The 19,882-nt window shown below is 46.8% G+C and overlaps 2 long non-coding RNA genes across 2 annotated transcripts; one reads left to right on the top strand and one right to left on the bottom strand.

Moving 5' to 3' along the window:
• Positions 1 to 11,670: 11,670 nt before the first annotated feature.
• LOC135393052 (uncharacterized) lies at positions 11,671 to 12,588 on the top strand. The gene is made up of 3 exons (XR_010422408.1): positions 11,671 to 11,733; positions 12,118 to 12,182; positions 12,250 to 12,588. It is a non-coding gene; the product is annotated as an uncharacterized LOC135393052 (long non-coding RNA).
• Positions 12,589 to 14,214: 1,626 nt separating this feature from the next.
• Positions 14,215 to 16,849, bottom strand: LOC135393053 (uncharacterized). Its single transcript, XR_010422409.1, has 4 exons — positions 16,776 to 16,849; positions 16,313 to 16,377; positions 16,145 to 16,245; positions 14,215 to 14,350 (listed from the first exon to the last, which is right to left on the bottom strand). It is a non-coding gene; the product is annotated as an uncharacterized LOC135393053 (long non-coding RNA).
• Positions 16,850 to 19,882: the final 3,033 nt, after the last annotated feature.

Below are 19,882 nucleotides of genomic sequence, written 5' to 3' on the forward strand. Positions count from 1 at the left end.
GGATGATGACCATTTGAACAGGAGTGAAAGGGTGAGGGCAACGTTCAGCCGAAGACTATGTAGAAGGGACTTCTTCTCGCGGGTACAGCGGCAGCCGATGACAAACTCCAGTGAGGGATCGATGGACTGCAGGAACGCACTAGGTTGGATAGCGTTTACAACAAACAGGCGGGTGCCGTCGCCGCGGAGACGAGGTACTAGCAGGCGACACGCAGACACCGGGAGTGGCAGTAGGGGCACCGGCGTGGCCGCATCAAGCGCGACACGTCTCGCAGCCCCGTCAGCACAGGTGTTTCCGTGTAGCCCTGTATGCCCAGGTACCCACTGAAGGTAGATACCGTGGCCGACATAGGAGAGGTGGGCGTACTCCTGAAGCACCGGGGCCGGGTTGACAATCGACCTTTGACACACCACGGGAGTGAAGAAGGTGCTGGGCCCATGGCCAACGAGCACTCAACTGCCAGCTTTGCGAGCAGTTACACAGTTTTTAAGGGACACCAAGCTGTTAGACGGGTTATGACCCTGACTGTGGCGTTCGTCGCCACTTCGCGACATCTCCAGTGGGTGTGGGTGGATGTGTCTGGCATTCCTTTCCTTTGGTGATCTGGGGTAGCCGGTCCTCGTGATGAGGACTACAATCCTCATTTTTTTTCTTTCAATCATCATCATCATCATCAAGACCACATGAAATGTGCACACCTAAATATTTGTAACTCAGTACGCTGTCCAGCTTAACGTTGCCAAGGTGGTAGGAATTAACAGAATGGTAAGTGTGGCTGATTGCCATGTGCTTGCATATGTTAATGTTCAAGACCATGAGCTCAGTTCACACCAAGAAGATAAGCTGTCAAGGTCATTTTATAATGCAGACACGTCACTGGAGGAGTTAATAATACGGTATATTACGCATTCGTCAGCAAAGAGCCTTATATGCGATGTAATAAAGGAAGGTAAGTTGTTAATGTATATTAGGAATAGGAAAGGCCCGAGGACGGAACCCTGGGGAACCCCTGAAGTGACAAGCGTAGAAGGAGAAAATAGCGTAAAATAGCGTAGGAGAAAATCTTAGCGTACACAAACTGAGTATGAAGGAAGTCGCCGATCCAAGCTACAATTTGAGGATCGATTTTCAGAGCTGACAGCTTCTGGAGAGGGAGATGATAAGGAACAGTGTCAAAAGCTTTGCGAAAATCTATGAATATGGCATCAGTAAGAGACTTGTACTCAAAACGCACTCTCGCACACAATCTGGATCGGTCCGCAATCCTGGTCGGCGTAATCCCGCTGGGCACGTCGTACCGTCCGCACTTCACATTCGTGATCTTGGTTTTCATTTGCAGCCGTCTGGTGGAAGCTTTACACAATACCACCAGAAGTTAAAACTTAAATAAAAAACACTGGTCCAGGGTGTCTACTTTAAATAAATTCACATTAATACAAATGCGATTTCGTCTGTTTCGGCGTTTGTCGATGTTGTTTTCTTCGTGCGGGCTGCTGTCATCATCGCCATCTTGCCAACCCGGAACCGAAGTAGTAGACTTTGAGACGGCATAAGAACCAGACTGTATAAGAACCACTTTTTCTAATCCAAGATGGCGTATACTAATCCAATTCTAAGCCAAAATCCAGTTCTAAGCCAACACAGTCCACTTGTAATCCAACACAAGCCAAATTCAAAGCCATCTGATTGGCCGCCATTAGCCCCGCCCACTTCACGTTGATTGGTCCACGCCAAGCCCCACTGATCATTCATTGGTCAATCGTTGCTCTGCTCCTTTATGCTAATTAGTTGGCTTGGCTCAGCCCACTTCACGTTGATTGGCGCACACCGAGCCTACTGATCGTTGATTGGTTGATCGTAGCTCCACCCCTTTATGCTATTTAGTTGGCTCCGCTCACTTCATGTTCATTGGACCATGCTAAGCCCGCTGATCGTTGATTGGTTCACCATAGCTCCGCCCCTTTAATGTTAATTACTTGACTCTGCCCACTTCAAGCTGATTGGTGCACGCCGACCCCGCTATGCTAATTAACCGGCTCCACTGATTGGTCGTACTCTCCAGGCGCTCCGCCTTCACCAGCGCGACGGCAGCCCCGCTGTGGCTTTATCTCAGATGTTCAAAGTTACCTTGTGGCGTGCAACTTTCCGCCCGCTTCATGCTGATTGGTCCATTCTAAGCCTACTGATTCAGACATCTAAGCCAAAGCCTACTGATCACCCTCCCAGACTTTCCTGACGCTCAAATTGGACGTCCCCAATGTAAGCCTACCTATTAGCCCTCGCTGGCCCGTTCTAAGCCCACTGACACCAGATGGCACAACTCTTTACTGGCTCCGCCCACTTCACGCTGATTGGTCCTTCACAACGATTGGTCCATTCTAAGCCTACCAATGGCTGGGCCTGATTGGTCCACGCTAACGCTCCTGAACGGTGATTGGCTAACCTGAATTTGTCGCTCCTACGCCAGGCAGCAGCTTCAGACAAGGCACACGACAATTGTTGATTTCAACCTTTATTTGGTACAACAGCCTCCTAGTCCAGCTGTGGGTTGGTTCAGCTGCATCAGAGAGATCATTGGTCCATAATTCTATGCGGTCATCTCTCGCGCTCATTGCTCACTCAGCTCCCTCGGTAGATTCCAACTGTTATTGGTTCATCTAATTGCAAGTGGTCTGCGCGTAAGTCCATCTGACTGCAAGTGGCCGCTCACCCAGTTCCTTATTGGTTCTAGTTGGTCACAGCTCCCTCATAGGCTCCAACTCCGATTGATCCATCTAACAGCAAGTGGTCACTCACCCACTGCTATTGATCCATGGAACTGCAAGCCACTCATTGGTAACTTAAACTCATCTCTAGATGAGATAAATTTAACTGTGGGAGGTTGTAACTTTTACCATAAGATAGGTTTAGCGGGGGTCATATGCTGGTAGGCTCCAACTGCTATTAGCCCGTGCTAACCGCATGCCTCCACCCTGCTGCTCATTGGTTCACAACGTTTCTGCGCATGCTCTGACAGCGCCGAAGAAGGTTCCCTACACATTTAATAGAAATTATGCTATTGGTTCAGCTGCGTCATTGGGCACGGCTTGGTTCTGCTGTGGCTGGCCCTGATTGGTCCATGCCACTTACCTCGTGGCACAACTCTTTACTGGCTCCACCCACTTCGCCTTGATTGGTCCATTCTAAGCCTACTGACTTCTAAGCCAGTCCACGCTAAGCCTACTGATCACTCTACCAGACTTTCTAAACGCTCTAATTGGCTGCTACTGATTGGCCCTCACTGGCCCGTTCCACTGACACCAAATGGCACAACTCTTAACCAGCTCTGCCTACTTCATGCTGATTGGTCCATTCTAAGCCTACTGACTTCTAAGCTGAACCACGCTAAGCCTACTGATTGTCCCTTCACACCGAAGCCTACCGATGTCTGGCCCTGATTGGTCCACGCTAAGCCTACTGAACAGTGATTGGCTAGCCTGTCGCTCAAAAACCACAATGCAGTGGCTTCAGACAAGACGCACGACAATTGTTGATTTCAACCTTTGTTTGGTACAACAGGCTCCTGGTCCAGCTGTGCGTTGGTTCAGCTGCATCACACAGATCATTAGTCAGGGTCATCTCTTGCGCTCATTGGTCACTCATTGACACACCCTCGATAGACACAAACTGCTATCGGTTCATCTAACTGCAAGTGGTCTGCTCATTGGCCCATCTGACTACAAGCCTCTCATTGGTCACTTATGTCTAGAGCTCCCTAACAGGATCCAACTGCAATTGGTCACTTCCACGCATCGCTAGACCCAACTGCTACTCCCTCTAATCTCTAGATGAAATAATATAAGTTTAACTGTGGGATATTGAAACTTTTACCGTAAGATAGATTTAGCCTGGGGCTGGTAGGCTCCAACTGCTATCGGCCCCATGCCTCCATCCGGCTGCTCACTGGTTCACAATCAAACTTTTTCACATGCTCTGACGGCGCCGAAGAAGGTTCCCTACACATAGAAGAGATGGCGCCGCTTGTGATTACCCTCTTTGCAAAGATTGACAGCTGTGTCGCGCCATTGCATTGGTGACTCATTTCTATCCAACTGGTTCATACTTCTAGAGAGCCAAGGTTAGAAGGCTGAACAGCTTACATGCCGCCGTCTCCCGCTGTTCACATAGCCACAGTTGCTAATGGGAAATTAAAAAAAAGAACGCGTTTAGGGTACACATCCCAAAACACACTCTACACGAGTAAAGTTAGTTCACCTGGTTGCATGCGTGCGCTACGTCAAGCCCACCCCTGAGAACAAGCTTAGGATGTGTGTGCTTTGCAGTGCAACCTAAAAATTTTTTCAATCAAGTAGAATGGAAAATGATGGAATGGAGCGCGTTCATTCTTGAGAACGAATTTTGTGACAGAACCACAACAACAACAAAAAAATTCAACGTGTATTAAACAAACTGAAAAAAAAAACTCATCGTGATGCTAATCAGGGAAGCCAGCACGCGTTCGAACTAAACAGGAAGAAGCACATGATCGAGAAAACATCGATAGTTGATGCTGTGCAGAGAAGCTGGTTTGAGAGAAAAACAACTTGAATGATCAATAAACCCTATAGGGTCCGCTTGGGTCCGTTTTTATTTTAGACAGCGCGCATTCAACACACGAAATTAAATAAATCGAGCAGAATGACAATAACATAGTGGCGCTATGTGGTGAAGCTCAAGACGCACTGACGCTCCAACGTTTATTAAACAATGCTATGCAGTGAAGCTTCGCACGTACTCAAGCTTAAAAAAAAGAAGACTCAACCCAAGCTGAGTATGAAGAAACACAATTTCACATTGCTCCCCTCAGAATACTCTATTCAAACATAGGCAGCGTATATTTCACGCGACACAGCTCGTACGCAGAGCACAACTGGAAGCACCCTTAGAAATATAAGTTCAGGGCACAACGTCGCACTATGAACGAGTTCATCTCGGAAAAAATCGCTCACCTTCGCAGACGGGCACATAGATTCACAAGCACCATGCAGCAATATCTGAAACATGCGACGCGTGGACAGCTCACGCGACTTTAGTCAGCCCGTGTTTACGCATATTGCAGTTTTAGACGGTGCACTTCAACATAAGATATTAATTAAATCGAGCACAAAGCACAGTGATGCTATGTCGTGACTGACGCTCCAATGCTTATGAAACAAATTGCTTGGTGCTGTGCACGCACGTACTCAACTCAAGCTGAGTATGAAGAAACACAATTTCAGATTGCTCTCTCCCCGAACATCCCGTGCAGTCGCACCTCCGCGTTCCTTCTCTATACTGGAGGCACCAATATTAGAAATATTAAGATCGTCGCACTATGAACAAGTCCATCTCATCAAAAAAAAATTGGCTTACCTCATCACACCGGTATGACGCACGTAGATTCTTGTCGCGCGACGCGCTACAGCAGGGTAGGGAAACACGGGCGCGTGGACAACTCACACGACTTCAGCCTGCCCGCGCACACCTCACAACATGCGCCGACCTACCAAAATGTCGCGCACCTTCCAGGCATCCACATGTCGACCACTTAACCTTCCAGCCGCACGGAAAACTAGATAGCCGAAACACAGGCGCATAACACACCCCTCCGGTTGGGACCATCTGTTTTATATCAATGCTCGCTCGTTTCCGCAAGGTTGCAAGTCCGAGAAATTGGGTCACTTTGAAGATGAGCCGATGTTCGAGCCATTTGTTTAATATCGAAACGCACTTCCATCCGTCATGGCCAAACTGAGTACTCTGCGGCTGGCCCTAGCGGAAAAAATGTTGCGTCAAGGTGATGTAAATACGCTTTCTCCGAGAAACTGGGTCACCTCGTAAATCATGTTTTCCGAGGCCGCGCGTATTAAAACCAAAAGTAAGCAGTGATCACACCACGCTATGCGATGAAAAAAATATCCATATGAGCCCACGTCACCACATTGCCGAAACAAGCTTTCTCTAACCAAAAACAAATGGTTCGCTTATGCAGTTTCCAAGAAGTTCCAAGTGTCCTTCGCAGCTAACGGGCGCGCATCACGGGCCGTTCCTGCGTGATTGTGTAAACAAAATCGCACCACCCTCCAAGGGCGCATTTGAGTTCCGTCCGTCGGTCGACTCTGGGTCAAGCGCACAACGAGGAAGATGAGGAAAGTTCTCATTTTCAGTTCATTCGGTGTGCGTAGAAACTGAGAAGTCGTCTGTTTTCGAAAAGCTGGATAAACCCGGATGGGAGCATTGTTCCGGAGAACGAAAAGCTGGACGTGTTGGACTTACGCAAGGTCGACACGGGGAGGCGAACGCCTGATGGAAAGCGATAAACGCGTTTTAAGCGATTCACGGATGAAGAGTTGCAAGAAATGCGTGAATTACCGGATCTGAAACTAGAGAAGAGACTCATGGATGGATCGGCCGAAATCAGCTCCCGCTCCCCTTTATACAAATGACGCGTGTGCCATATCATAACTTGTTTCAGCGTGCTCAAACAAGCTCTGGCTTTTGTGCGTTGTGGTGAGACGTGGGACTCGTATGATGGTGCAGATTTGTAAGAAACACTGGTAATTCACACATTTCTTGCAACTCTTCATCTGTGAATCGCTTAAAACGCGTTTATCGCTTTCCATCAGGAGTTCGCCTCCCCGTGTCGACATTGCGTAAGTCCAACACGTCCAGCTTTTCGTTCTCCGGAACAATGCTCCCATCACTGGGTTTATCCAGCTTTTCGAAAACAGACGACTTCTCAGTTTCTACGCACACCGAATGAACTGAAAATGAGAACTTTCCTCATCTTCCTCGTTGTGCGCTTGACCCAGAGTCGACCGACGGACGGAACTCAAACGCGCCCTTGGAGGGTGGTGCGATTTTGTTCACACAATCACGCAGGAACGGCCCGTGACGCGCGCCTGTTAGCTGCGAAGGACATTTGGAACTTCTTGGAAACTGCATAAGCGAACCCTTTGTTTTTGGTTAGAGAAAGCTTGTTTCGGCAATGGGCAGGTGGTGACGTGGGCTTATAGGGATAGTTTTTTCTTCGCATAGCGTGGTGTGATCACTGCTTACTTTTGGTTTTAATACGCGCGGCCTCGGAAAACATGATTTACGAGGTGACCCAGTTTCTCGGAGAAAGCCTATTTACATCACCTTGACGCAACATTTTTTCCGCTAGGCTCCGCCGCAGAGTATTCAGTTTGGCCATGACGGGTGGAAGTGCGTTTTTGATATAAAACAGATGGCTCGAACACCGGCTCATCTTCAAGGTGACCCAATTTCTCGGACTTGCAACCTTGCACAAACGAGCGAGCATTGATATAAAACAGATGGTCCAAACCGGAGGGGTGTGTTACGCGCCTGTGCTTCGGCTATCTAGTTTTCCGTGCGGCTGGCACGGTAAGTGGTCGACATGTGGGAACCTGGAAGGTGCGCGACATTTTCATGTGTCGGCGCATGTTGTGAGGTATGCCCGGGCAGGCTGAAATCGTGTGAGCTGTCCACGCGCCCGTGTTTCCCTACCCTGCTGTAGCACGTCGCGCGACAATAAACTACGTGCGTCATACCGAGTGTGATGAGGTAAGCCATTTTTTTTTATGAGATGAACTTGTTTATAGTGCGACGATCTTAATATTTCTAATATTGGTGCTTCCAGTATAGAGAAGGAACACGGAGGTGCGACTGCACGTGATGTTCGGGGAGAGAGCAATCTGAAATTGTGTTTCTTCATACTCAGCTTGAGTTGAGTACGTGCGTGCATAGCACCAAGCAATTTGTTTAATAAGCATTGAAGCGTCAGTCACGACATAGCATCACTGTGCTTTGTGCTTGATTTAATTAATATCTTATGTTGAAGTGCACTGTCTAAAACTGCAATATGCGCAAGCACGCTCTGGCTAAAGTCGCGTGAGCCGTCCACGCGCCGCATGTTTCAGATATTGCGGCATGGTGCTCGTGAATCTATGTGCCCGACTGCGAAGTTGAGCGCATTTTTTCCGAGATGAACTCGTTCATAGTGCGACGTTGTGCCCTGAACTTATATTTCTAAGGGTGCTTCCAGTTGTGCTCTGCGTACGAGCTGTGTCGCGTGAAATATACGCTGGCTATGTTTGAACAGAATATTCTGAGGGGAGCAATGTGAAATTGTGTTTCTTCATACTCAGCTTGGGTTGAGGCTTCTTTTTTTTAAGCTTGAGTACGTGCGAAGCTTCACTGCATAGCATTGTTTAATAGACGTTGGAGCGTCAGTGCGTCTTAAGCTTCATCACATAGCGCCACTATGTTATTGTCATTCTGCTCGATTTATTTAATTTCGTGTGTTGAATGCGAGCTGTCTAAAATAAAAACGGACCCAAGCTCTATAGGGTTTATTGATCATTCAAGTTGTTTTTCTCTCAAACCAGCTTCTCTGCACAGCATCAACTATCGATGTTTTCTCGATCATGTGCTTCTTCCTGCTTAGTTGGAACGCGTGCTGGCTTCCCTGATTAGCATCACGATGAGTTTTTTTTGCACTTTGTTTAATACACGTTGATTTTTTTTGTTGTTGTTGTGGTTCTGTCACAAAATTCGTTCTCAAGAATGAACGCGCTCCATTCCATCATTTTCCATTCTGCTTGATTGAAAAAAAATTTTAGGTTGCACTGCAAAGCACACACATCCTAAGTTTGTTCTCAGGGGTGGGCTTGACGTAGCGCACGCATGCAACCAGGTGAACCAACTTTACTCGTGTAGAGTGTGTTTTGAGATGTGTACCCTAAACGCATTTTTTTTATTTCCCATTCGCAACTGTGGCTATGTGAACAGCGGGAGGCGGCGGCATGTAAGCTGTTCAGCCTTCTAACGCTGGCTCTCTAGAAGTATGAACCAGTTGGATAGAAATGAGTCACCAATGCAATGGCGCGACACAGCTGTCCATCTTTGCAAAGAGGGTAATCACAAGCGGCGCCATCTCTTCTATGTGTAGGGAACCTTCTTCGGCGCCGTCAGAGCATGTGAAAAAGTTTCACTGTGAACCAGTGAGCAGCCGGATGGAGGCATGGGCCGATAGCAGTTGGAGCCTACCAGCCCCAGGCTAAATCTATCTTACGGTAAAAGTTTCAATATCCCACAGTTAAACTTATATTATTTCATTTAGAGATTAGAGGGAGTAGCAGTTGGGTCTAGTGATGCGTGGAAGTGACCAATTGCAGTTGGAGCCTGTTAGGGAGCTCTAGACATAAGTGACCAATGAGAGGCTTGCAGTCAGATAGGCCAATGAGCAGACCACTTGCAGTTAGATTAACCGATAGGAGTTGGTGTGTATCGAGGGAGCTGAGTGACCAATGAGCGCAAGAGATGACCGGGACTAATGATCTCTCTGATGCAGCTGAACGAACCCACTGCTGGACCAGGAGGCTGTTGTACCAAATAAAGGTCGAAATCAACAATTGTAGTGTGTCTTGTCTGAAGCGGCTGCCTGGCTTAGGAGCGACAAATTCAGGTTAGCCAATCACCGTTCAGTAGGCTTATCGTGGACCAATCAGGCCCAGCTATCGGTAGGCTTCGGTGTGAAGGGCCAATCAGCGTGAAGTGGGCGGAGTCAGTAAAGAGTTGCGCCATCTGGTGTGGGCTTACACCGAAGTGTATTTAATGAAGTTATTGATATCCTGTACAGAATAGGAAGTCTGTAAAGCACAGTCGCCCTCACCAATGCCGCGTGAACCGCGAGCAGGGAACGCTGATCACAGCCCCATCCTGAGCCAGAAAGATGTTGAATTGCGGCGAGCCATCGCTGCACTTTAGTTTCAAGGTGTTTAATGTGCCGAGCCCAGCGCAAGTCCGAGTCGATTAGCACGCCAAGGAAGCGGTGAAAACGTACCGGTTCAAGCTTCACGCGTGAAAGGGAGCTCGACACACTTTTCGGGTGAAAGGTCCATCCCAAGGTGCGTGAGGTACGTATGGATATTGTTTAAAGCGAGCTGCAGGCGGCGCTGGAGAGCTGGGCGTGATTTTCCTACTGTCCAAAGGGCGACGTCATCTGCATACACGGAAAACGACACTTTGCGAGGAATTACTGATTGTAGGCCAGCCATCACCACGTTAAAGAGTGTCGGGCTGAGAATGCTTCCTTGGGGGACTCCTTGAGGAACAGGATGCTGAGGGCTTTGGCCTTGGGACGTACGGACAGCGACAGTTCGGTCCGTAAGGAAGTCTTGGAGCCAGATGAAGAGCCGACCGGATACCCCAAACGAGCGCAAGGCGTGCAGCACACAAATGTTCGAGACGGTATCAGTAGCATGGGATGGACTCTCGTAGTGCACAACGCTACAAGGCTTCTGGACATGTTTAATTAGCAATTAGAGCTAATTGGGACCCCCCACATTAATCAGCACCCTCCAGGGAGCCACCACACTAATTGGGGAACGTCTATCTCGTGTCCAGACCACCCGAGCGTTGTGCACTACGAGAGTCCATAAAAAATAAAAAATAGGTAGAGATTAAGTTTAGAGAAAGATTTTAATTGAAGATCAACGACGCCATCTTGAAGAAAGCGGTCCGGAACGGCCGGTTGCAAAGCATCGCAGCTGTGACCACCAGTTCCGGACATCCTGTGACGTCAGCTGTGACGTCATCATGGCATGTCTCGGCAAGTTAGGACAGCTCTGGACATGCAGGGAGAAAAATACTCGTAATACAGAGGCTGGGAAAGCAAGAGTATGCAAACCATCAATAGCTAACAAGAAAATAGAATTAGTTACACAACAAATGATCCCACCACAACAGGAGCGCAGAACGATGCGACTGCTCTATCCGACAGCCAGGCAGAGAACTGAGTCGTAATGGTTTTTTTCTCCTGTATAAAGCCCCACAGCTGCACCACCTAGCGGTTACTTTCTCAACTAATCTTAAAACAAAATTATTAAGAATCACGCCAGCGCTCCTGCCGTTCCCAAGGCAGAAGAAGAGAGGAAAATGGTGGGGATACCCGGACAACAGCAACCAGCACCCGACGTGCACTGGCACGAAAATCGCAAACAAAGTTGACGAAAGCATTAGTTACACAACAAATCAGCTCACCACAGCAGGAGCGCAGACCGATGCGACTGCTCTCCGCAACAGCCAGCCAGAAACTGAGCGAGCGCGGGGAGCGCACGTCTGCTTTCCGCGACAGCCAGAGAGAAACTGACTGAAGCGACGCGCCGCGGCAGCTACGCATGCGCGCGCGCTCCTAGCGCTCTCTGGGGCGACCACCTCCGAGAGGCTAAGAGACAAACTTGGCCTTCGGGAGAGGAAAATCAGTTGCGCTGCGCATGCGCTAGAAGGGATGTCATGTGTCTCTCTTTGCTGCCGCCGTGCCGTCTGCTCGCTTCGCGTGCGCGTGCGCTAGCACACAGCGGTTTGTTTGCTTGAGGATGAGATTTGTGTTTGTGGTTTGTGGTAGCGGTGAAGCAACTTTGCCAAATATTCCGTTCAAGTTCCTCGCTGGATGTCCCGCTCGTCCGTCGATGTTCAACAGGTGAGGGAACGTTTCAGCAACGCCTGCGAGTTTCATGCTCCCAGTTCAAAAGGTGAGGGCGTCTGTACAAAATTGTAAAATGGGCCGCTCTGTTACTACAGATGCAGCAAGTGCCAGTCCACTTTTTCTCAGCTGCACCTTCTCAGTCCAGGCAGCAACAGCACCGCACCAGGTGAATGTAGGTACACAACTTCCAAGTGAAAGACGCACGAGTGCAATTCTGAAGCTGGTAAGTACGTCTCATGCTACACACCATTCGCGTTCAGCGCTCTTATTTTGCATGTGTTGTAGCAAGTAATTCAGTGGCATAAACCGGCAGACTGGTGCGTAATGTACACCCATAGTGCTAAGTTGCACTAATTCTGGTGACGTGTTCGTGAAATCTGTGTAATCGGACTGTCTAATTGTCACCTGGTCGCGGTATATGAGTACGAAATATCGTGGTTTCGGCAGTTATCAGTAATCTTTCGTTGTGCTTAATGGTTCCTATTACTTTGTATTTGTGTTTCTACTGAGAATTATCATACTGTATTCTTAACTGGAGCAACAAAATTACCAAACACATGAGGATTGTGTTGAAACTGAGGACATTGCTTATTTTTACTGATTTCAGATTTTCAGGCATGGAGAGAAGAAATGCAGGATGCAGCCAAGAGTCATTTTACTAAAGGCACAGGGGTAAAAAGATTGGAAGATGGAGGTTTAAAGTGTTGTTATATTTGTAACTGATCGGGTGCTTTTACAGAGAAGAACGTCAAAGGAAAAAGGTCCATAAAATCATAAGGTTCCGTCAGGCATGGGGCAACCTGCATTGATGATTCGTCTGCATTGTTCCAGACTGGCAAGGTTCCAGGACACAACGGGACATTCCTAAGGGACCCCCTACCATCTCGCTCATGATCAGAGCTGACAATTAAGGCATAATGGTTTCAAATTTCCAAAGATTCTCTAAGAAGTGGCATGCATTTCAGAATTTGTATGAGTACAACACAACAGCGTGTACAGCCCGAGACAAAAGTTCACGGCACTACGCCTTTCTTCATCGGAGCGGTCCCCTGCCAGCTACCAGCAAAAGATCGAATAAGAAACGGGTCTATCTCTCAGTATGTGCGTCCGCTCTTGTTTGATGGTAGGGTGTCACTCCAATGAAGAAATGTAACACCATGGTGCTCCGTAAAGATTTGTACCAAGCTGCACATCGTACAACCCCGACAACTAACAAACACTGCTCGGTAAGGTCAGTGTTCCAATTTGAGATTTTGCTGCCTATTTCTTCCCAAAAGGCTGCTCTTGCTTGTGAACTCCGGTGTACCAAGACAAGTTCAGAACAAAGAATTTATAGTTAGACTTTGAAGGCAGTAGTCAACATAAATAAGTTTTACCTCTGAGATGATTGCCCATTCAAGGCAACAACAAACTCGTAGGTTCACCACATCATCTAAACTTCCTCGGCCTGTTACAGCTTGTTTCTGTCCACAAGGAGTGGTGACATGAACTATCATTCATCGAGCATTTGTCAGGAGGTTGTTAGAGGAATCAGTCAGACAGATGTGCTTCAGATGTTTTTTTTCTTTTTTTTCAGTTTTCAGGTTTTTATTGTTCTTCCATTACAGTATACACTGACACTGATAGTGGGCAAGCCCTGTTGAACAGTCCAAGACACAGTCAGTACAAATGTCTACACAATTTGAGGGGAACAGAAATACCAAGAACACATGACAAGTATTAGAAACAAATAGCAAATGAACAAAGAGAAATGCAAATCATCAAAAAGTAATTGCACCCTACGTATCAGCAGAAAAGTCCTGTTTGATGGTGTTTTTGAAGGATGCCAGATTATTGTTGGGACGAATACGTACACCAGTGTTTTTCAAACTGTGGGTCATGAGCTGTTGAAAGATTCATTGTTTCATGCCCAACCAGAGGGTAAAGCTCAATTCATGTTCAAAGCATTAATGGACTGTCATGTGTTGTCAAATGACAGTGTTGCATTCATGAGTAAATGATGTAGATGTGAAGGTCCTTAAACATGAATTCAACAGAAATCCTCTGGCTGGGTGTATTTCCTGCTGCTTGGCACACTCTTGGAATCTGGTTGAAAACTGCCCTGCTACTATGGCTTTCTTCACACCATCGGTGCATCAATATTCGAACAGATTGGGACAAAAGTTTATGGAGGACCAGGGTGTTGCATTTCTTCATGGGAGTGACACTCTAGCAGCAAACAGGAGTGGCCACACACACTGAGAGGTGGACAGAACAGCCAGTCACCTGTTTCTTATTCGATATCTTCCTGCTAGCCAGCAGGGGGCCGCTCCGATGGGATGCAAGGCAACAGGCTCATTGATATAGTGTCCAGCTGGAATTTGTGGTATTGTGGAACGATGTATTGCTAACGAGACCAGTAAAAATATCCAAAACTGGACCTGGACTGCGTGTTTGGCTCACTGAGGTTACCGAAGAGCTACGTTTCCTTGAGGTGTGAAACAAAGCTTGATAAAATGAATCAACCAAGTTGTGTGATCTAACTGGCCAATACTGAGTAGATTTACAATATAGATTTGCAATATCTTGAGGACTTTTGCTCTCTTGTAACAAATGCTAAATAAATGCAATCAAGCATACATTGGAACTCATTTGCTGAGGCAAGACAAATGAACATGCAAACATATGTGATTGTGGTAGTTATTTTCACGCACATAGTATGATCTTCTGAATTCCCAGTAGCTGTTCGAACACATAGCTGCTTTCACATAGCTGCACCCGTTTTAACTCCTTGCATCTTTGTTGAGACAAAGCGGAGTTGTTTGGCATTTTTGTTCCGCAGTATCACAGCAGGTTTAGCACTGCATAGCCAAGATCGTACCTTTACTAGTGCATCTGGGAGGTCCCCATAGAATCCCGCATAATATTTTCTGGCTACCGCACGGATAGCCAACACTAGCATGAGACAAAGTAGAAGCCAACTTGAATATACAAGGCGTAATGATGTGCATGAAGAATTTTAAAATGATTGAGCATTGTATGCGAATTACATTATCAAAATGTTGATGAGAGTCATGTACCCCGGCCACCATATTTTTGATGATAACGAAAGACGGCAATTGAGCTGGTGTGATGCCAATATATTTTTCCTTTAATCTAATGAAATAATTATGCATTATATATAGTCATGAAGAGTTTGCTGATGGATGTTGGAAGGGTGTACATTTCCTTAGATAAATCATTCACAAGAATACACACAGCGGCTTTGAGCTCACCAAGGTTTTATGCAATGCCAACTGATGTTAGTATTTTCATGGTAAAAAGCATCTGCTGCAGCTGAAGAAAACAATACCATCAGTCAGGGGCAGTTGTCTCGTTATATTGCAAGAGAGTACTCAGTACTGGAGAGATATAAACACACGGAATAAAACAAACTGCCTAGTGCAGTGAGTGGAAAGTTTATTCCACTTCTTATTGGCAGAATATTAACACAATTTTTTCTACAAGATTTCTCAGGTCAGAGCACTTTATATGATATACAAATTGCCAATTATGTGTGTTATGTGTATGTATATCACCACACTTAAATGTATTTACCTGCTGTAATATACCCCACACCAAGCTAAAAATGGGGCATATTGTCTTCAGTTGAAAAGTCAATGCAGGAGAGCATGCATGGCTGTAAAGTGTTTCACCTGAACCATTACCCAAAATGTATGAAGTGGCAGTACACAACTATCACATAGAATGACCCATCTGTGGTGCTATGTGTAGAATCTATGCACACTTTTCTTTTGATGTTAACATTGCCTTGAGTTTGAGGGAAAGCACAGGACGAACACGGGACGAGACGAACACAAACACACGAACCAGCAAAAAAGCTTTAATACACGAAGTGAAGGAGAGACGGGTAAAAAGAAAGTGTACACTTCGGCATTAACATCAAGTCAACACCAGCTAGCTTTCCTGCTCCTCCTGTGTTCATCACACTTTTGTTGGTGCCCAAATGCCTTAACAGCTGTTTTTGCATGCCTGTCATGAGAACTAGCAAGAAATCCTCATCTTGCAACAAGTCAGTATTTCCTCGTTGAAAGACAGTAGGATCATCCTTCTTGCCTTTGTGTGTGAGGGAAAGCACTGGACTGTTTGTTTGGGCTCTGATAGAACTGACCAACAAGGCAACACTGGTTTGGTTGTCGTCGTGTTTCCTCTCACTGTAACATATATTATAGTCCCTCATGGTGATGTACAGGTACTGCCTTGTAGTGAGGTGAATTGGATCCTTCGAAACGTGCCATCCAGCACACCCCGAATACTGAGCTGCATAGTACGCTGAGTGCAATGCCGTCACGTAGTTTCCCTAACATAAACAAATAGTTTCTGGAAGGTAAAAAAGGACACTCCAGTACAACATAGTGTTTTACAAGTGCCTGTACGCCCGCAGCACATCGTTGCCATCTCGGCTTCTCCCGTACCTGTTTTTTTTAAGGAGTAGCAAGCTGGCACTTGCCTGGCTGACATCTCTTTTGTGTGAATAAACATATACCCCCCCTGCACGGGCTGCCTCTATTACATCTTCCTCTGTTTTTGTAAGTGGGGTGTAGGGCAGCCCCAAAATCATGTGCATAATAGGAAGCTTGGAAGACAAACGAGACCTTGCCAGTTTGGAACATTGCAGACATATCAGCAAGGCAGGTGTCCCCACGCCTGACGGAACATTGTGATTTGATGGACCTTTTCCTTTGATGTGTCCTCTCTATAAAAGCATCCAATCAGTTACAAATGTAATAACACTTTAAACCTCCATCTTTCAATCGTTTTACCCCTGTGCCTTTAGTAAAATGACTCTTGGCTGCATCCTGCATTTCTTCTCTCCATGGCTGAAAATCTGAAATCAGTAAAAATAAGCAATGTCCTCAGTTTCAACACAATCCTCATATGTTTGGTAATTTTGTTGCTCCAGTTAAGAATAGAATGATAATTCTGAGTAAAAACACAAATACAAAATAATAGGAATCATTAAGCACAACGGAAGATTACTGATAATTGCCGAAACCACTATATTTCTTACTCATATACCGACTTCGGTGTTAAGATGGAACAGGTGACAATTAGACAGTCCGATTACACAGATTTTACGAACACGTCACCAGAATTAGTCCAACTTGGCACTATGGGTGTACATTACGCACCAGTCTACCGGTTTATGCCACTGAATCATTTGCTACAACACATGCAAAACAAGAGCGTTGAACGCGAATGGTGTGTAGCATGAGACGTACTTACCAGCTTCAGAATTGCACTCGTGTGTCTTGGAAGTTATGTACATACACCTGGTACTGCTGCTGCCTGAACTGAGAGTGTGCAGCTGAGAAAAAGTGGACTGGCACTTGTTGCATCTGTAGTAACAGAGCGGCCCATTTTACAATTTTACAATACAAAGTTGCTTCACCGCTACCACAGACCACAAATCTCATCCTCAAGCAAACAAACCGCTGTGTGCCAGCGCGAGCAGACGGCACGGCCAGGCGCCCACAGCTCCCCATAGAGCCCATAGTTTGAGATAATTCAGGCAACACTGGACATACGACCAATGAAAATGCGTCGTGATGCCTAGCAGCCAACCAATCAGCAACCTCTCAGTTTGGCTCGGCTTTCGGCCGGCCCTGGCTGGCTGCCATTGACTTCTACTGGTTTTCATACCTGGCGCCCGTTATTCCAAAATAACTAAGACATTTTTGATAGGCGAAATACATATTTATTGATGCAACGTATAAACTCAAATGTTTGACTCATATATTCACCGTGCGTAGAGGACGTTTCGTTCCTTGAATAGACAGTAACCAAACCAAGTTCGAACTTGCAAAGCACACATACAGTCTACTTCTGGGGGCGAGCGAAGTCCACGAGTGCGTGCGTTTCACAGATGAGCATCGTTTTCTCATTTTGGCGATGCACCGTAGGTCACACAGTCACGGGAAATACTTTTGTCGTACGAACACTCTCTTCTTTGTCACTGTATTTGAAAATGCGACAGCGCTCGAAAGTGTTCCTCAGGCGTCAGCTCACCAAGCATTCCAGTTCCGACCCGGCAAGAATGTCCGTAGGTTGACACTTTATCGGAGATCAGTACATGGCCATCACTATAGCTCACGAACAAACCCGCGCGTACACTTCCTCTTTGGTCGTTGTGGTCAACCGACATCGGCGAGCCGCGGAGACGCAGCGACCTTGCTTGGAGCTGCCCGCCTGGCCGACTGCCCGCGAAAAGTGAGCTGTCAGATATTTCGAAACTTTATCAACCAATCCCGGAGCGCGCATCCTCCTTTGGCCAATGGGCATCCGTCATGATGCCTGACGATGTAATACCACGTGACTGTGACGTGATTTTATTTTTCTACTGCCGCAAATGCGGGGAGCTGTGGAGGCCTGGCACGGCGGCGGCAAAGAGAGACACGTGACATCACTCCTAGCGCATGCGCAGCGCAACTGATTTTCCTCTCCCGAAGGCGAGGAGGAGGAGGAGGAGGAGTGTCGTTGGGAGGAACCCGAGAGGTCTGCCTGCCTGATTAGGCGGCATGTTTCTCGGGAAGGGAAAGGTGGTGGAGAGGAGGAGAGTAAAGGGTGAAGTGGAAGACCGAGCGGAATCCGCTCGGGGGGAGGATAGCTGCGTCCATGGGCCGACTTCAGGGGAACTGTGCCGGCATACGCCTATTACACATCTGAGGGAAACCCAGGAAAAACCCCAGACGGCACAGCCGGCCCGCGGATTCGAACCGCGAACCTCCCAGTCTCCAAGCGCACACGTTACCGCTGCGCCACCGGAGCTGGTCTCTCCCGAAGGCCAAGTAAGAGACAAGAGCATTCCTGCGCCCCCTGCTGGCCGTTCTCATTGGTCGAGACGTCATCCTATTGTCTCAGGGCTACACTGTTTTTTTTTTCACTAATGCTCGTTTGGACAAGGTCAATCTACAATGAAGCCATGGCATGACGTCATCATGCACCAGCGTGGCTCAAGGACGCGTGCGCTCTAGACAGGGGACCTATTATTTATTGAATCACTATCCCAATATTATTTCCTTTATTCTTCTATAACGATTGAATAGGAAACTATTGCAGAAGAGCACCATGCATGAAAGCTGATCGTAGGAATTCCAAAGTCTTACTAAATGAGACTTGCAAAAGAACAAAATATCCTAACATGTAACTCCATCAACGGCAAATAAGAGGACTAGGCACTCAACAAATCAACACAGAGTACGGGTAACAAGGAGTGCAGAACGATGCGTCCACTCCGTCCGACAGCCAGGCACGGAACTGAGTCGTAATGCTTTTTCTCCTCTATAAAGTCATGCATCTACTCCTCTTGCGGTTGATTTCTGAACTAATTTAATCGCGAAATTATTAAGAATAGCACTATTCCCATTCAGGCCAGCAGTATCGTCAAGACAATAATGTTCCTTGTCAAAAAAGAAAAAAATACAAAGCGCCAACAAAGGAAAGCATGCATGTCGGGGCATGTCAGAACACGTCAGGACAAATTGCACGAGTGCTGGGCAACAGAGGAAAACAAACACTTGAACAGAGTGAAAAGACACTCACCATCCTTTTTCACGTTCACAGCATTCCTCCATTGTAAATCCTCTCGTCACAAAATCCACCTACATCGTCGAACACCATTCACCAGTGACGAACCACACATCCGCACCCCATCAGAGGCACTACTACTACAAAACTATAATTTTACGAGCCCATTAAATTCTACTTTCGATGGAAACTATAATTGCCCTGTTACTTGGATCGCTATTAATGAAGCGCTCCATTTTTTTCTCTCTTCCCATTTCAGCCTTGTCATGCAGTGAAGCAGACTCACATCCAAAATAATTAATTTACACTGAGGGTGCCGTGCTTCAGGAATTCCTATCCTGCGCTCAGATGCAAGCATTTCTTCACGGATACCTTTAACAGCTGACTTCCTCAACATACCGAGCTCCTAACAACATCTAACAAACAATCAGAGAAACCCTCTTCTCAGCTGCACCATGCGACTTTCTTCTGGGTAAAATCGGTGATTTAAGGAAGAGAGAAGCGAAAAATTGCGCGCACTTGTGCTTGACTTAAAAAACCTGAAGCATATGCTAATAAACTAAGAAAAAGACACTCATGTCTGGTATGTGATAGTGCCACATACGCAGACGCATTGCCCTTGCGTAAAGAAAGCACAGGAGAGGGATACACAAATTTCCTTAGGTGAGCAGGGAAAAGGTTTAAGACCTCAGGTCACCACACATCGCTGCAGCTTTGCGATCGCAGCAGTGTTTAATTTTGCAGGTTTTTGAGCAGAAATGCTGGTATCGGAGCACGGAGTAGAAATTTCTATATTTCTCTGCTCC

The sequence above is a fragment of the Ornithodoros turicata genome, chromosome 4 (assembly GCF_037126465.1).
Source record: "Ornithodoros turicata isolate Travis chromosome 4, ASM3712646v1, whole genome shotgun sequence".
Lineage (NCBI taxonomy): Eukaryota > Metazoa > Arthropoda > Arachnida > Ixodida > Argasidae > Ornithodoros > Ornithodoros turicata.